Source organism: Agelaius phoeniceus, chromosome Z (assembly GCF_051311805.1).
Source record: "Agelaius phoeniceus isolate bAgePho1 chromosome Z, bAgePho1.hap1, whole genome shotgun sequence".
NCBI classification, from domain to species: Eukaryota; Metazoa; Chordata; class Aves; order Passeriformes; family Icteridae; genus Agelaius; species Agelaius phoeniceus.
The window spans coordinates 94,638,059-94,654,707 of record NC_135303.1 but is presented as its reverse complement, the minus strand read 5'-3'; the positions used below and the strand labels follow the sequence as shown (position 1 = coordinate 94,654,707).

General features: G+C 43.1%; 2 long non-coding RNA genes across 2 annotated transcripts; both read right to left on the bottom strand.

The window, feature by feature from the left end:
• Positions 1-1,748: 1,748 nt before the first annotated feature.
• LOC143692027 (uncharacterized) lies at positions 1,749-5,121 on the bottom strand. The gene is made up of 3 exons (XR_013179886.1): positions 4,563-5,121; positions 4,135-4,321; positions 1,749-2,295 (listed from the first exon to the last, which is right to left on the bottom strand). It is a non-coding gene; the product is annotated as an uncharacterized LOC143692027 (long non-coding RNA).
• Positions 5,122-5,248: 127 nt separating this feature from the next.
• Positions 5,249-12,395, bottom strand: LOC143692159 (uncharacterized). The gene is made up of 4 exons (XR_013180011.1): positions 11,660-12,395; positions 6,533-6,601; positions 5,555-5,670; positions 5,249-5,343 (listed from the first exon to the last, which is right to left on the bottom strand). It is a non-coding gene; the product is annotated as an uncharacterized LOC143692159 (long non-coding RNA).
• Positions 12,396-16,649: the final 4,254 nt, after the last annotated feature.

Genomic DNA, 16,649 nt, shown 5'->3' with positions numbered 1-16,649 from the left:
TTTTACTTTGAGAGCTTGAGAAGCACAGGAAGCCCAGGTGATGATCCCAGAGGGTTGAACACAGAGGTTTCACCCTCCCGGATATACAAGGGCCTTACCTTAAAACCACTGCTCTCAGCACGCAGCTGTCTCAACACTGCATTCATGTTTTCTCCTCTTTGTCCATGTGTAGAATTGAAATCCCTCTTGGGGAAGAAGCTTATTCCAAGTAAATTCCTAAAGAATTAGCTGAAAAAAACCCTGAAATGTTCTTCCATAGCCTTGTAGATTTTTAAAGCCTTTGACATTTGAAACACTGTTCCCCTGCAAGGCCTTTTCCTAAATCCCAGCTTCTCAGAAGGCCCAAGGGGACAGGGTTGGCCAAGGGTGGAGCTGTTCTGCATTTGTTGGTGGTGCCTGGTAGTGAACAGTGTGTTCAGAGCTGCTCTGCTGGTTCTGCCTATCACTTTGACAGGGAAGGAGGGTGCTGGGATATGATAAATCACTTCTAAATGCTGCTTGCAATGAAAACACTGTGCATAAACCCTCCTCAATGGTGTTAAATTTGTCTGCTAGATTTCTTCCCTCCCACCCCACCACTGCTGCTCTAAGATCCATTAGTAGCTCAGTCTTTCTTTGTGTTTTGTTTGACATTTATGCCCAGGTTCCCCAAAGTTTTGGGGGTTCTTTTTAAAATATGATATTGATTTTTTTTCTTGGTTTAAAAAAAACCTGAAATACACACACACACACACACTAAAGAAGCATGTCTCCATGGCTCAGCCCTGAGTGGTAAAGGAAGAGCAACAGGAAGGGTGGTTTGCGGTGCTGGAGAAAGTCTCTGCCAGGCTTAAAGGAGCATCCCATTTCCACAGATGGCTTTTTTTTTTTTTTTTTTAAATGGGTTATGGTGCTGGGAAGATCTGGAAAGAGTGCAAGTCCCTCATTCCAGTTTGGATGTCTTGTTTTAAGAAATGTGTTCTTTCAGTTCTTGGAGAGCATAGTTTTGGATTCATCCTCACATCCTCCAGTCTTGGTGGCTCTGTTGGTTTTTTATTTCCCTTTCTCTGCCCTTTTCCCTGCCCTCACTCCCCTGATGGATGCAGGGGATGTGATTCAGGCACTCATCACTGCTCTGCAGCTGCTTTACAGAGCTAAAACTGACTGGGTCTTTCACCCTCCTCTCATAGCAGTGGTGCAGAGTGAGGCACATGGCAGGGCAGGGCTTTTAGCTGTTGTTTTATCTTCTGGTTTGATGTTTAACACATGGGACAGAACCCCAAGCCCCTGCTCACCATGTCAGGCTAGGCTGCAGGGGAGCACATTGACAGCAACACAGTGGCTGCACCACAACCACCATCAATCAATCCGATAGAAAAAGGGTTTAAGGCCTCTGACAGCGCCATGGTGACTGAGCTGAGCCCAACCTGGGTCTAGCTTAATCCCTGATCTGTGTAAAGCCCTCTTCTGTGCTTTCCTGAGGCTGGGACAGCTGGAGAGGTTGCTCTCCATGAGCACAGGATGGCAGCTGTGGGCTGAAACTCGCTGAGCTGCCTCCCCAGTAGGGGATGGGCTTGTGAGGGATTTAAAAGAAAAAACATTACCATGTCTTTGTCAGTCTGCCATGCTCGCTTAAGCTGGCTGCTGGTGATTTGTAGTATTTTATAAAATAAAAACCAAATGCTTTCCCTTTATAAGGGAATATGCTATGAAGAGGGCTTCAAAGGAAAGATGATTAGTTACTATCCAACTGTTGCTAAATTCATTGCTTGATGGTCCATATACTGCATTTTTTAATGTCACTGATAGCTGATACAGACCATTGCCAAGCTGTTTGATAATTATTTATCAGCCATCTGCATCAGCATCATCTGCATGACCAGTGATGGCCAAAAAGCAGGAAGGAGAGAAAGGGCTTAAGCTGTAGGCAGGAAAGGGAAGGCAGAAACCAAGCAGCAAACAATTGGCACCTGGGCTCCATTGAAGACTAAAAGTGGGAAAAAATGGCTTAATTGAAAAATCTGCCTATTATGTGTGCAGTCTCCAAGGGGAAACAAACAAACCCATTCAAAGGAAGGGAAAAAAAGGCAAAGAATTAAAAAATCCTTGTGCTGTTATGCAGAATTGGGGGGTTTAACTTTTCCCAATCTCTTCCCAGTCTCAGGCAGAAATATTTCTATAACCAAACCATCTCCCTTTTTAAAGCATTTAGCTGGATTGAGTAATTTCTTAAGTCCTCCATCATCAGGACCAGTTTGGGTTTGGCAGCTCAAACACCTTGGCAAGGCCAGGACAACTTCAGTGGTTCTCCTTGTCCTGAAAGAGAGGAGAAAAGGGAAGTTAAGCTCACTGCAGAATCAAAGCCTCCTGCATTTCATCTTTTGGCTTAGATTGCTCACCATGGAGTATGAGCCATAAAAAAAGGGGAGGTGGCACCAAATTGAACTAAAAAGTGCCCTTTCCCAGTGCTTTTATTCCAGACATTCAAAGGAAGCTCATTTTTCTTCTAGCATTCTTTCCCTCATTTTAGCAGAACCATTCTCACCCCAGACCCCACTCAGCAGTTGTTCAATCTTTTGGCACTGGATCTGGACAAAGGAAGGGACACATCTGGGTCACAGGAAGCACAGAGGGAAACCCTCCAAAACTGGCCAGAGAAAAATGAAATGCAGGAAGACTTACCTGCAGCTGGATGCTCTTTGCACTGGGCTTCCTTTAAAGGAATGGATTTGCTGCTGAACACATCTCAGGCTCAGATGTGACCAGGGAGAAGGTGGGATGGAGATGAGGAGTCAGACAGGGAATAACCAGGGAGATGCAGGGCCCAGGAACATCAAGGATGGAGAAGAGAAGGAACAGGGATTGTTCTCCTTGTTTAGATCCATCAGTGCTGAGAGCTTGGGAAGCACATGAGGGTACTAGAGGGATGCTGGGCAGGAGCAGGAGAACTCCAGGATAAGGGCAAGCTGCTCCCACTCCAGGGCTGGGCCAGGGAAGGAGGGGAATTATTTCTCTCCCCTTTCCAGTGGGATGCAGGTGCCACCCCATGCAGAGGTAGGAAAACTGCCTTGCAATCAAGGACAAAACCTGCCTGGCAAGCCCAGAATGCCAGCAGCCATTCCTCCTGGATTTCCTGCTTACAGGCATTTTAAGCTTGCTTTGTCTCAAAATGCCCTTTTTTGCCAAGGGCATTCCCATTTCTTTTGGATCCTGAACAGAGGTTTGGAAAGCTGACTTTGATGAGGGAACTGTTTCCTATTTTGATCTGTGTTAACTTGGAGTTTCCCTTGGCACCAAAATCAGGGGGTGAACCCAACCCTTGAAAGGCCATAAGATCCTAACTATCCAATCCCCAATCCCCTCAGCATTGGCTTGTGGAACCTTCTCAGGGTTAATTTAGCAAATTAAGGGTTTGGCAAGTTCAGGATCGAAACAACCAAAAAGATTCATGAAAAAGAAACGGAACTGAGGCTGGCTAAAAGCTGACGACTCATTACAACAATTCAGTGAAAAGGAAGCAGGAGTGATCCTATGAAAAACGCCAATCACTTGTTTTTAAAATTTTAAAAGTCTACCAGTAATTACATGCTTATAAAAACAGTAATACAATCAGAGTACTAATAATTTGGACAAATTAAATTAGGACAATATGAGACAATAGAGACAAAGAGTTACAGACAGTCCGGGTACCTTTTTCTGGGCAGCATAAGCCCGAAAAAGGACCCCCATTAACAAAGGATTAACCCTTAAAAACAACAGCCTGTTGCATATTCATACATCTCATACATGAGGAATAAATTCCATGCAGACACAGGATTCTGTCAACATCATCAACTTCTTCCTCTGAATCCTAACGGCGCCTTCGAGGCAGGAAGAAGTTAGTTTCTTCTAATAAGAGAGCAATAAATTCTTTTTCTCTGAAAGATTTAGGTGTCCTGTAGCTGCTATCTCGCTGCGAGTCCTTTCTTTAAAAAAAGTCTCCTACACAACAGAGTTTCTATTTTAACATTTTGTTATAACCTAAAACTATATTTAACACGCTATTGAAGAGAATTAATACAGCATTACTTTCTAACACAACGCATATCATATTCATTTTAATATTTGCGAAAAGCCACTCACAAAATACGCATTTTTCACATTTTCAATACTCACCAAGCCATCTGGCCAGAGTTCTGTGCCCACCGAGGACACAGCAACCAGCAGGGACCTTCCTCCCATTCTCCAGCACAGGCTTCTTCCCTCCACACGCAGGGAGCTGCAGACACTCAGGGAACACCGATTTAGTCACAACAGGAGAGGCACAAGGATAATTTGGAACTCGTTGCGACCTCAATGCCGCCTAGACCCAGGAGAAAGCACTCTTACCATCAGACGGAGCGGGGTATTTCCTGTACCGCCCTCTCTTCCCCTTACCCAAGGCGCATGAGCACACTGCCGCCATCATTGGAAGGGCAAGTGAGTGCCGCCCTCAGCCGCCATCTTGGGTGTGGCGTAAAAGTGACCCTTTTTTGTCCCCCCTTTCCAGTTTTCACCCCTTGCAGAGGCAGGAAAACTGCCTTGCAATCAAGTACAAAACCTGCCTGGCAAGCCCAGGATGCCAGCAGCCGTTTCTCCTGGATTTCCTCTCCGCAATCTTTGGTACTGGCAGAAGCCACTCCCGGCTGAGCCGCCATCTTTGTTGTGGTACCCTTAAGCATCCCCCGCTCCTCACACAGGCGTTTCTCTTGTTGGCTGCCTCAACCCGGTCCCGACGCCGATCCCGCGCTCTCAGCGCCATTTTCTGCTGCTTTTCCCGGCGGGAGAAAACGGTTGGCGGGGTCAGCGGCACCGGAGCCCCGCGAACCGCGGTAGGGAGCGGCGGCGACGCCTCTGCCGGAGTCCTGCCGCGGCCGCCATCTTGAGTGCGGCTGGAGCCCGACCCGGCTCACGCAGGATCCTGGTACGCGGGCGCTTCGCCGTCTTGAAACGGGAGCTCTGTCCCCTCCGCGCCTCCGCCGCCCGCCGAAACCGGCCCCGCCGCTCTCGTTCTTCCCAGCCACCGCCCCGCACGGCGGCCGCTCAAGCCCGGTCGCGCTCCTCTGCACTCCTCACTGTGCTTCACCGCTCCCCTCTGTGCACAGCACCGCTCTGTGCCCACAAGGTGGCAGCACCGCCCCGCTGCCCGGGCCGGGCTGGACGCGCCTTGGGGCAGGCAGGGAACGGAGACCGAAGCTGCCGGGGATTGATTTTGGATTTATTCCCTTCAGCCCCAGCAGCTGTTCCTGCGGTTTAAGGGCACTTGGTTGGTTCATTCCCAGGTAAAAACGTTATAACATTGGTTTCAAAACGACTACGCATCTCTAGTCAGAGTTTCCTGCATTCCTGTACACAATAGAATGGATAGATTATTTCCAAATTATTCTTTCCAAATGGTTTTAGAGATAAATTCCAATTCTTTGCCCATACCTATAAAAACGAAAAACTTGACAGGTTTTGGTGTTCTACACCCACCCCTCCGTGTGAATTTTCTGGCAGCTTTTGGTCCCTCTGGGGCAGGGTAACCCAGCATGACCCCCCCTCATTCCCCACTCACCTGCTCCTCCATCAGCCTGGTGTGACCGTGTTCACAGGAGTCTTAGGATGAGGGAAGAGACGAGGAGTTGACTCCATGTTTCAGAAGGCTCGATTTATTATTTTATGATCTATATTCTATTAAAAGAATAGAAGAAAGGATTTCATCAGAAGGCTGGCTAAGAATAGAAAAAGAAAGAATGATTTCACAAAGGCTTGTATCTCGGACAGAGAGTCCGAGCCAGCTGGATGTGATTGGCCATTAATAAGAAACAACCACATGAGACCAATCACAGATGCACCTGTTGCAGCATTCCACAGCAGCAGATAATCATTGTTTACATTTTGTTCCTGAGGCCTCTCAGGAGAAAAAATGCTAAGGAGAGGATTTGTCAGAAAATGTCATGGCTACAGCCTGGCTCTCCCTCCTAGGGACATTGCAGTGCCCCAGATGAAATCAGAGGCCCCAAGTCTCCAGCCCCTCTCGCTCAGCCTTACTTCCTCACCCCCAAAGAAGGCACAGAAGGAATCAAACTGCCCTGGACAGCAGAGTGGTGCTTTATTCAAGCCCTTTCCACGAGTACATCTCTCCCAAAAGGGACTCTGCTGCAAGAATGGGGGGCAGCCCCCAGAAGTTCCTCCCCAGCCCCGCAGTCACAGGAGAGAGGCAGAAAGAGGGAGGGGCAGCAGAGAGGACACAGGAAGAAAAGTAAGAACGGGGTGCAGAATGAAGTTGAAAAAACAACCAAAACCAAAAACAACAACAAAACCTGGGATGGGCAGCATAACAGAGAGGGATTAAAAAAGAATGGGTTTTGGTTCCTCATCTCTTCCTCATCAATTCCCTTATTGGTGACATTCAGCAGTGGTGCCAAACAAGCACAGAAAACAAATGGAAGAAGAAATGCAGATAGTCAGCAGCCACCACCTATCAAAATTCATTTTAAATAGAGTTCAAAGGTCTCTAAGAGCAAGGTGAGGTGTAAATGGAGATACTCACGCAGAAGTACTGCCAGCTGCTATTTTCAACATTTCTTCTGAGTTTCATCTTCATTTGTTTATCTCTCACCTAAACAAGAGAAAAAAAACGAAAGAAATGTGACCTTTCAGGCAGACAAAAAATGTGGTTGGTCCTTAAGAAAGCATTTTATTCTGCCTGTATAATAACCTGTTGGGAACAGTAGGAGCTTTTAGCAAAATGTCTCTGTGCTGTTGCAGTTGTTCTGCCACTGTGAGAAATCACAGGCATGGCTGCAAGGCTCCTGCAGCTCACCCTGGTGAGGGTCAGAGACCACTTATCCCTGCAGGGATCCCTGGGAATAATGATGGTGGGAAACGTGGAGGGAGCTGGATAAATAAATACTTGCCATTTCCTTACCAAAAAACCCCTCAAAACAAAGCTATAGAAACAGTTTGCCTCTGAATTAGGAGAATTTAAATTAATTCTTTTAGGTCTGCTTTTGGTTCAACATTCATCAATCTGAATTGGAATATGCATAGAGTAAGTAATTAAAGGTAGCTGAAATTTAAGAATAAATGTCTATTTCCTTGTTCATAACCTACATTGAAACACATTAAAACCCAGTGTTTTGCTTTAGAGCTGCTTGGCATTGACTTCATTCAGTCTTAGACTCATCAGGTTATAAAAACACGGGGAAATATATTCTTTGTTTCATGAAGAATGCATTATTAATTAGAAAGGCATAGGTTTAATCAGAGTCACTGCTGATACCAACATTGCTTGGCTAAGTTCAAAGTACTGACACAAGAACATCGTAACAAAAGCCATGTCCAACAGAGCCTCAAACATAAAGACACAGTTCAAAGTTTTTCAGATGTCCTACAGTTGCTAAGGTATCTCCAGAAAGGTGAGCAAACTGAAAACAGCACAGGAAATTTTAAACCCATTTCTCTTTCTTTCCCCTTAACTTTCTTGTGGGCAAGAGAAAACTCCTAATCCAGGGAATGAAATGTAATTTTCATACCTCAGTCATGAGTAGTCCCCTCAGTTTCAACCAGACCCAGTGTTCAGTGAAATCTTAGAAAGGCTCAGATCAGCAGTATGAAATTCCAATTCTATTTGTGAAAGGAGCTATTTTTTCTCCATTCCCCTCCTTCCCCAACATCAAGTGGGAAAGGCTCAAAATGAAAAATAATTCTTACAAAATTATACTTTGACCTAATAAGTTTGCTACAAGTTGCACCAGAAAGGAGAGCAGAATCAGAGGTTACCAAACTCAATAGAAAATCCAGCTCATGCTATCTCCAAAAGCCTCATTTCATTTATCCAGGATTTTTAAAAAAACCCCACATAATAAAAACTTCACATATTTTGTTAAATGCTATCATTTCTATCTGAAATATTAATTATTACTCTGCTTTTCAGAAGTGAAGTAGAAAGTTTTCTGCACCCACTTTCCCCAAATCTGATTCTAAGTGCTTGCCAGTTTAATCCCTTAGGAAGCAAAAGCAGCCCCATGTGTCTCAGGATCAATAGAAACTAAACAACAAAGCTTGACAAAGTCTATTAAATTGTCAATAAAGTCAATAAATATTTTCCACTGTAGAGACAGCTATCACCAGCCTGTGAATTTTGCTTTAGTGAAGAATTTTAGGTTTAGTGAAGAAAAAACGAGGTCTTCCTTGCCAACTCAGTCAGGAGTTGTTCTACTCTACTGCCAGTATGGGGTGAGTGTAAACACCACATTCCTCACAGCATCACCCACAAAGAATTCCTCTTGAAAATGAAGGCTGCTTTTGAGTTGGACCCAACAGATGAGAACTCCCTGGTGTAGCACAGTGATGGCAGCATGGCCAGGCTCTGCACTGGAAGGCTGAGACCCAGCAGCAGATTCCTGACCAGATCTCCAAGGCTGAGTGTGCAGGGGTGCTGTGGTACCCCGGCCCCCCTGGCCGCACACTTCCAGCCACCATCACTTCCTCTCAGAAGGACAGGAGAGAAAATAAGAAAAGCAGGAACTGGAAAGCTCAGGCTAAAGTCAGGCAGGTCACTGATGAAACAGAGTTAACTTGAAAAATCTTATTTATCAGCAATTAAAAAGAGTATTATGTTATTACACACTATTATTAGACAGTCAGCCAGCCAGCCTGACCCCAAGCACGCTGCAGCATCGGGGCCAGGCAGTGCCCATCTCCCAGGAGCCAATTTACCCATCCTTCTCAAGGGAATTGACCTGCACACAGTTCCACAGTGGAGCTGCCAGGCTGCCAAGAAAAATATCTCTGGCTAAGAGTCAAACCCTAATACATAAACCTATTAAATGATTAAATGATATTGTGTTACTGGCTCTTTCTTCTATTTCAAATTTTGAAAATTATTCCCAAGAATTTTCAAAATATTTCATAGGAAAAAGGTCTTTTTATGCTAAGATGTAGGGTGTGCATGATTGAATGTTTCATTCCACATGCTTACAAGCTGAGCCTTGACCAAGTTAAGAGGTGGAAGGACGTGCTCATTGGAACGGAGAGATGGAAATAATGAAACTCTGAACACAAGAGAAAGGTTCACAGAAACATCAAAATTCCTTGCTGAGCCAAGACAAAGGAGATAATTTTATCCAACAGATAGAAAAGCTCAGGTCAGAATCGTGACCGTTGCTTCTCAAGAGCAACATCCACTGAAACACACAGTCTGCAGGTGGAATGAGGTTAAACCTTCCCAAAATGGGAAAAAACCCTTGACTCTGACCTCGATTATTTCATCATCTACACTTATTTACCATTTCAAAAATGGTACTAGGGTGTTCTTGTGACTTAAAAATCTTTGTCTGAAAAATCACCACATTAGAGAAAATTTTACATCAGGATAACCTTGTGTTGAAATTATCCAAAAGAACAGGATAAAGTGAAATGATCATGCTGCAGGCATTTTTCTCATTTTTAGCAAATAGAATGCACTCGTATTGAGGGATGTTTTGAACAAAACACATTCACATTACTGCACGATCACGTGAAAAATACTCCTCTTCATCTTCAGTATCTCTCACAGAATTAACACCAGGATGAAGTTGCAAAGTGAAAAATACTGTATAAGGAGTGGTATTGCCCCACACACGGGATACCTGTGTGCGCTTCAGAGAGATTCATCCTGGGTTTGCTCCAGCCCCTGGAAACACCATAAACATGAGGCAACCATGGGACTGTTCCACAGCTTCTCTCCAAGCTTGTGACATGGGTTTATGCTCCCAATAGCTACTGCAAGGAGTGCAAGTCAACAGCAAGGGGTGGCAGAATTGGACAAAAATACCAGCATTATTGGCACATGAGAAATTAAATATTGATTACCTGAAAGACCTGAACTCTGCACCTTACCTAGTGCAACTTCAATGCTGAGGCTTTGAAACAGACACTGTAATTTACAACTTCTAATTTTTATGTCCTGTAGATGTGAAATCCCCAGCCACCAATCCAGAGTAACCACCTGAGTAACCAACTATTTGCTATTAAGATTTTATACCACCTTCTCCAGAGTAACCACCTGAGTAACTAACTATTTGCTATTAAGATTTTATACCATTGTAAGCCTTATTGCTTACAATGTTCCTTTTCAGCAAACATACGGGTTGCATGACTACCTAAACTCAACGTATCCCCCACCATTTGTAAACTGTTACCAAGAGAAACTGTTTTTTCTGTGCTAATTGTTGACATCATATATTAGCAGGAATAGAGTGAGCATGGAGTAAGATTTTACACAGCAAAACAAAGAAGGCTCATAGACAGTAAACCCTGGATCCCAGCCCCAAAACCCTATTTTATACTCATTTCTTTGGCTTTGGGAAGACATTAGGACAGCCTGCAGCTTCGCAGAAATTGAACAATGACAATCCTAGCTAAAGCAGCTGTTCTGCAGATGCAAAGGAAGATGTAGAATGTTTCCTGGACAAGCAGCCTGAAAATGACTCTCTCACAGATGAATAAGCATCAACACAAAACACACTGTTACAAACCTAGTATTTCCATATAACAGATAATGAAAAACCATCTGTCCATTCTGGTTATTTGCCAAGCAGCCAGCCCAGCACACCATTTTACTACCTGTATCTAAGGTATCCTACTAATAAAGAATATTTCTTAACTGTTTTCATTTTGTCTGCACATGCTGATTAATAACTTCATCATTTAACCCACCTCTTCCAAAGTTAGTCATGTACATAACAAGGAGATTAATTCCTGAAAGTATAACTGTGCTCCTCTTTTGGATTTGGAGAAAAAAAAAAAAAAGAGCTTCTTTAGTGCAATCAGTGAAAATTAGGGCCAACATCTTATTCTGCAGGAATTTCCCCAGTTAAGCATAATATTTCTATGGCCTTCTAATGATCAATATCCTGTGCTCTCAATATCCAGTTCCAGTCCTGGTTGTCTTTTAGATACCAGAAGCCAGCGGGTATTAAGAGATAAATTGTACTCAGCGCTACTTTAGTCCAACATGTAACATGAAGAGTATGTTTGCAATTAAAATTCACACAATGCAGTATTTGAAGTGAACACATTGCACTATCAGTAGCAGCACAAGGCAATGATGAAAAATCCACAATGGCGTGGTGCTGTGTGCTGCATTATGCAAATGGATGCAGCAAAGGTCAAAGCTTATCTCAATCTCATAATAATGTAGTCTAGGGAGAATAATTAATTTACAGTGTGCTTTCTTCTTTTGTGTACCACAACACTAAAAGCCATTTTATTTGGGAATTTTCTTGCTTTATATTGCAGAGAGAAATAATATCAACGGCTTTCAATTTTCTCTTCAGGAACCAGGGCAGGAGGGAAGGCACAGCTCTTTATTTTCCATAGCAACACCAGGCTAAAATTAAGCACCAAAAATACTGCCTTTTAATTACTAAAATGCTGTTAAATTTCAGTGTTTAGGAATGAGATTGCTGTGCCCAACAGCTACCTCATGTTACAAGGGCACAAGTGTTTCAACAACTTCCATGAAGCAAGCAGTGCTCTAAGGATTCAGTTATATTGCACAGCTCCCTACAGAGGGTCACAGGTGAGATGTAGGATATATTTGTGAATTACTGAGGCCCTGTGCTGGGGATGGGAAGTGCGATCCAGAGCAAAAAGTTGGTGAAGCTGGACCATAAAAAGCCAGGATGCAAACCTGAGTCTGAGGTGCTGGTGGCAAGGTGGCAAACTGGTGTTCCATGAGTTCTGATTCTGATACTCTAATCCCCATCTTCTCCATCCACCGGGCCAGCTCTGTTTTCCTCTCTCTGCCAAAAAACACAAGAATTTCTCAGCTCTGTAAGAAAAATAGCCTCCAAGAGCGATGTTCAGAGCAGCCCAAGCTACCTGATGCAACCTCTTTTTCACACCTATTTTTAAATACATGTTACACATACAGAGATTTTAAAAGAGTGGTCCTCTGACATAGGCCTCAGGAGAGCAGCTCTCTAAGCAATAGGATGAGATGTTGGTGTTCTTTCAAATCCAAGGGATCTTATTCCTTACTCTCAAATATTTGTACTGATTTGGCATTTTGAGCTGGAAGCTAAATAGAGCTGCCTGGGAATCAGAAGGGGTCACACTGCGCAGATGACAAAAAACTGCCATGACCAAGAAGCAGTAATTCTCTTACAGGAACCCATGTTTCACACAACTGCTTTACACAATTAACTGAGGACTAATTGATCCCACAGGAAATCTGTCATTCATCAGGAACTTTAGCTTCCCAATTCCAGCTTCACTTCCTGTAGCTTATTTTTTCCTTCTGTTTTCTAGGAAGCTGCCTGCTTGTGGTTGTTTCTAAGGAACCTGAACAACGTGACCTTCATGGGATCGAGTGGCTTCTAAAGCTCATTCCCTACTCCTTGCGCAGGTCAGAACAACTCTTGTGTGGTTTTTATGTCCCTTAGGTGACAAACTTGCACACAGGCAAGCACCTTTCCCCATCCCTAGAGATCATCTGTCACTGTTACCTCAAGTGTTCATCACAAGATGCAGAACTAGACCAGCGGCAATGCCATCCAAACTCACACAGATCCAGCTGTCCTTCTGTCAGTTACCTTGACACACTCTGGATGCAACCCCAGCAATTTCCAGGGAAGGTGGAAAAGCTGCAGAGTAGTTAATGTTGACAGTAGTTGCTAAAAGGTCATTCAGAGACATTCATTAGTTGTTTGCTGTAGCAGACAGTCATTATTATTGGCAGCAGAAATTGGCAGGAAGCACTGTTATTGTCAGAAAGCATTAAAAGAGTGTCATTTGTCAATAGGTGCTCTTCCACAGAGCAGCAGGCTAAGAAAACTCCGTCTCTCAATTTAACTGGAAAAAATAGCATAAATACCCAGACATGTTTTTATCTGCATCTCTGATGTGGGCATGGAAGATTCTTTAGGAACTCTGCATCAGCCCACTACCCTGTCTGGGAGCAGAAAAGCAGAAAACATGCAGAAGCATTTTACCCTGAATTTCAGTTTCTGGGGTTCTGCTCTGAGTTTTTCCAGAATGAAGAATCTCTGTGACTATCCACCTGTCAGGCTCATTTAGCACTAACTCTCTTTCTAAGCACAGAGACTTGGATGTTGCTATGTAAATGAACTCCGATCTGTTTGCCCTTTATTGGCAAGGGGAAAAAAACATAGTAAGATTCAAGATCCCTTTCTTTTCCATGTATTTCAGCAAATGTAACCATAATACATTAAAGACTTGCAAGGTGGAAGTAAATTATAAATCCAAGTTGCATCCCTCTATAATTTTGCATTATGGCAGTACAATAATGGAATTAATAAAACTTGCATTTTTATGCTGTCAAGTTAGATTAAAAAGCATTATTTAGCCCTCCCCAAGCCTACACTCTAATAAATGTCAAGTCCCCAACTCTTAGGTATTTAAATATTTGCACAAGGAGTCTTTAATAATGAGAACACACACTGCAGATACGTGTGCTGTTGTACTACTAAACTGAAATAAATAACCTGGGACAATTATTCCCAGTCCTAACAAAGCTGATTTGCTAATCAAATGTCAATAAAATGACTTGTTTTTAATATGGACACAATTGCACTAATAACTTAGAATTATTAAGTAAAGGCTTTCAGAAGGAACACAGAAGCACTGTTGGTTTTTTCATGGCACCCTTCATTCTCCTGCTGGCTTCCCTCACCTCAAGCATTCAGAATCCCTTTCATTCAATAAAGCAGTCAAAGGCTGGCACTTGACTTTCATTTCCATCTTTGTCCCTGTCACAGGAGAGGGGACAAGCAAGAAGATGGGAGAGATAACAGAAGAAAGGGAATAGTTTATAGCACAGCACCTTTTGTTTGTAGTTTATCTCACTGCTCACCAGCCAGGTCTCCATTTTCTATTGGATTGTCCCAACACTTTTCTCTAAGAAAGGAAATGAGCCACTTGCTGTAGCACACTTGGCCTAGCTCAGCCCTTCATTTGACTGTCTGCTGGATGCATTCAGCTTTCCAGGAGAAGTTCAACAGCTGAAAGCCAGGGCAATACCATGGGACAGGAAATACAAAGCAACTCCATGGGAACTGGCAATAGCAGAAGTGTTGATGAAAATCTCATGCCCTTGGGGCTGCTGACAGCTTTGAGTACTCATTTTGACCTTGACCATAACTCTTGTCCTCATTCAAGAGCTTTCCTTTTTATTCTGTTCATTAACAATGAAATTGAATTTCTAAACGGAGTTACACAGTGAAAGAGGGGGACATGTTCTCACTTCAAAGATTGACATATTCTTAAGGGACTTTTCATGTACCCTGTTGGTGAGTCATCAAGGAAAAGATGGTTACTGAGTTACAAAAGCAATAAAACAGGCAATTTACTAAAACGCTACCTGAAAATATCCATGGAACAATGAGTCGGATTAACTAACAGCAACAGATGGGTTTATGATTACAAGTTTTACGACTCTTGGATAACATAAAGCCTTTTTTTTCCTCAAAAGGAAGTTGCAGCACTTAATGCATTTGCTGAGCTTAGTGTTGTCAGCCCTATAAATCACTCCAATTGCACTCCCAGAAATAAGATCGGCACTGTATGGTTAGAAATTTACAGTGTGCTAATAAATTACTTGAGAGATAATTTCTGGCTTTCAATATCTAGTCCAAAGAACTAGATATTCCTACAGTCAAAGGCATTTATTGCTGATAAAAATCTAACTATTAGCACCAGTTAGTTACATTTACTAATGACCATAACTGACCTGGAGCAAGTTGTTCCTTACATGTAAAATCAGTAAAAGATCATTTCTGATGATGGGTTTTGATTACACTTGCAAGATGGAATAACACAAGACAGGTAGACTGTACACTTGGTGACAGCTTTTTATAACATTTCCCTGGCTGGAAATAGAGAAATACTTCTGGTCTTACTTCAGCTTTGGGGCAAACCAAATTATTCAGTTCCTTCAAAGTAGCCAAAAATCACATTTTCTCAGTGTTTGTTTCAAGCTCTGCTGTGTTGATTCTATCACAAACCAGTATTAATGGAACGCCACAATCACACTTGCACAGAAATCAAACGCTGAGGCACTACGTCCTGGCACTGTCATACAGTATCCAAGGGCAAGTGAGTCCTTGACTGCAGGAATCATCTTTGTTATTACTCTACTATTGCTATTTTAAAGACTGATATTTATTTAAGGACTAATAATTATTATTCTAATGCCACATCAAAAAACTTACTGACAACACAGTGTTTGACACAAGAGTGAACTTAAAACAAATTAGAATTAGTGCAGCATCATCTCTAGAAGTACTCCTTCGACTTGATCTTCTATTAAGGCAAAAATGGGCAGAACTCAGCTGAAGAGGTGGCAGATCAGAATTACCCAAGCACTAAATAAAAGCAAAGTAAAATAATAACCCAGCAGCCAATTCAGTAGAAATGACAGGATAACCTTTTCCAGCTGTGTGGTTTTAAGTTTCATAAAGGCAGAAGTCCCCAGACTATTTCCAGTGGAGGTGCAGGTGTGGACACCACAGCTGTTCCACAGACAGCTCAGTGGTCACACAGTGACACTCTGCTCACCAGGCTCCTTCAGGCTGAGAAGGTCAAAGGACATAGAACAAAAAAAAACATTAAAACGTGTGTTAATGATGTCACATTTGTCCATGAGCAACCATCATTATTCCAGAGAGGCCTCTGTGCCAAAGGATGCCCTCAGAGACACTACGTCTTGCTAGAACAATCTCTGTTAGAACCAGGGCTCATCCTGCAGAGCTCTGCAGCATCCCCATGTGCAGCTGCTCCATTTGCCCACAGGAAGCTCTCCCTGCAGCCACATGGAAGCAGCTGCTCACTCAGCCTGCTTCCCTCCCACCTGGCCAGCATCAACTGCTCAGTTCCTGACACAGAGATCAGCCCTGCTTCATTCCTTCAGCACAAGCCTGACCAGTGCAAACAGCAACTAATTTCCTCTTTAAACTGACACTGCAAGGCTCATGCTGTGCACTATGAATACCTTTTTAGTTTTTTTGAATCTTGAAGGAGCACACACAGTAAGACATATAAATGAAGGCTACAGAATTTTGGAGTGCCTGGCATTGGAATGATGAGCTACAAACATCTGAAGGAGTTTAACAAGATACTTTTCTTAATCTGAATTATGTTTAATGAAGTACAAAAAAACTTCAGATTGTTCTCAAATTTATCACGGTTTTACCTAACAATGCTCTGGTCTGTCTGACACACAAATCTGCAAATTAATTAGTCCTCTGAAAGAGCCATGTGGACACAAGATTTCTATCTAAATAAAGACCCCATCCAAGCTGTTTTTCCTGCTTCTGTGGCTCAAGAAACCACCTGTTTAACTGGAAACAACAGATAATTAGCCCATAACTGCAGCTGCTTGCATGTTGTCTGGTCTACTGACATATCCTTGAAACTATTATGCCCAATTAGTAGTTTGGATGGTTTCTCCCTCCTAGCAGTTAAAAGGGAACAATCTCTTGAAAAAGGTGGTCTCTCTTAGGCTTTCCACTGAATATGTCACTCAGCCACCCTTAGGCCACTGCTCTAAGGTAAAAAGCTGTGCCTTGATAAACCAGTTGCTGTTTTTCCCTGTGACTAGTAGCGTGCACTGGGCACATGCACTCCATTGTACAGCCACTGCCTGCTGAGTGCACTCCATG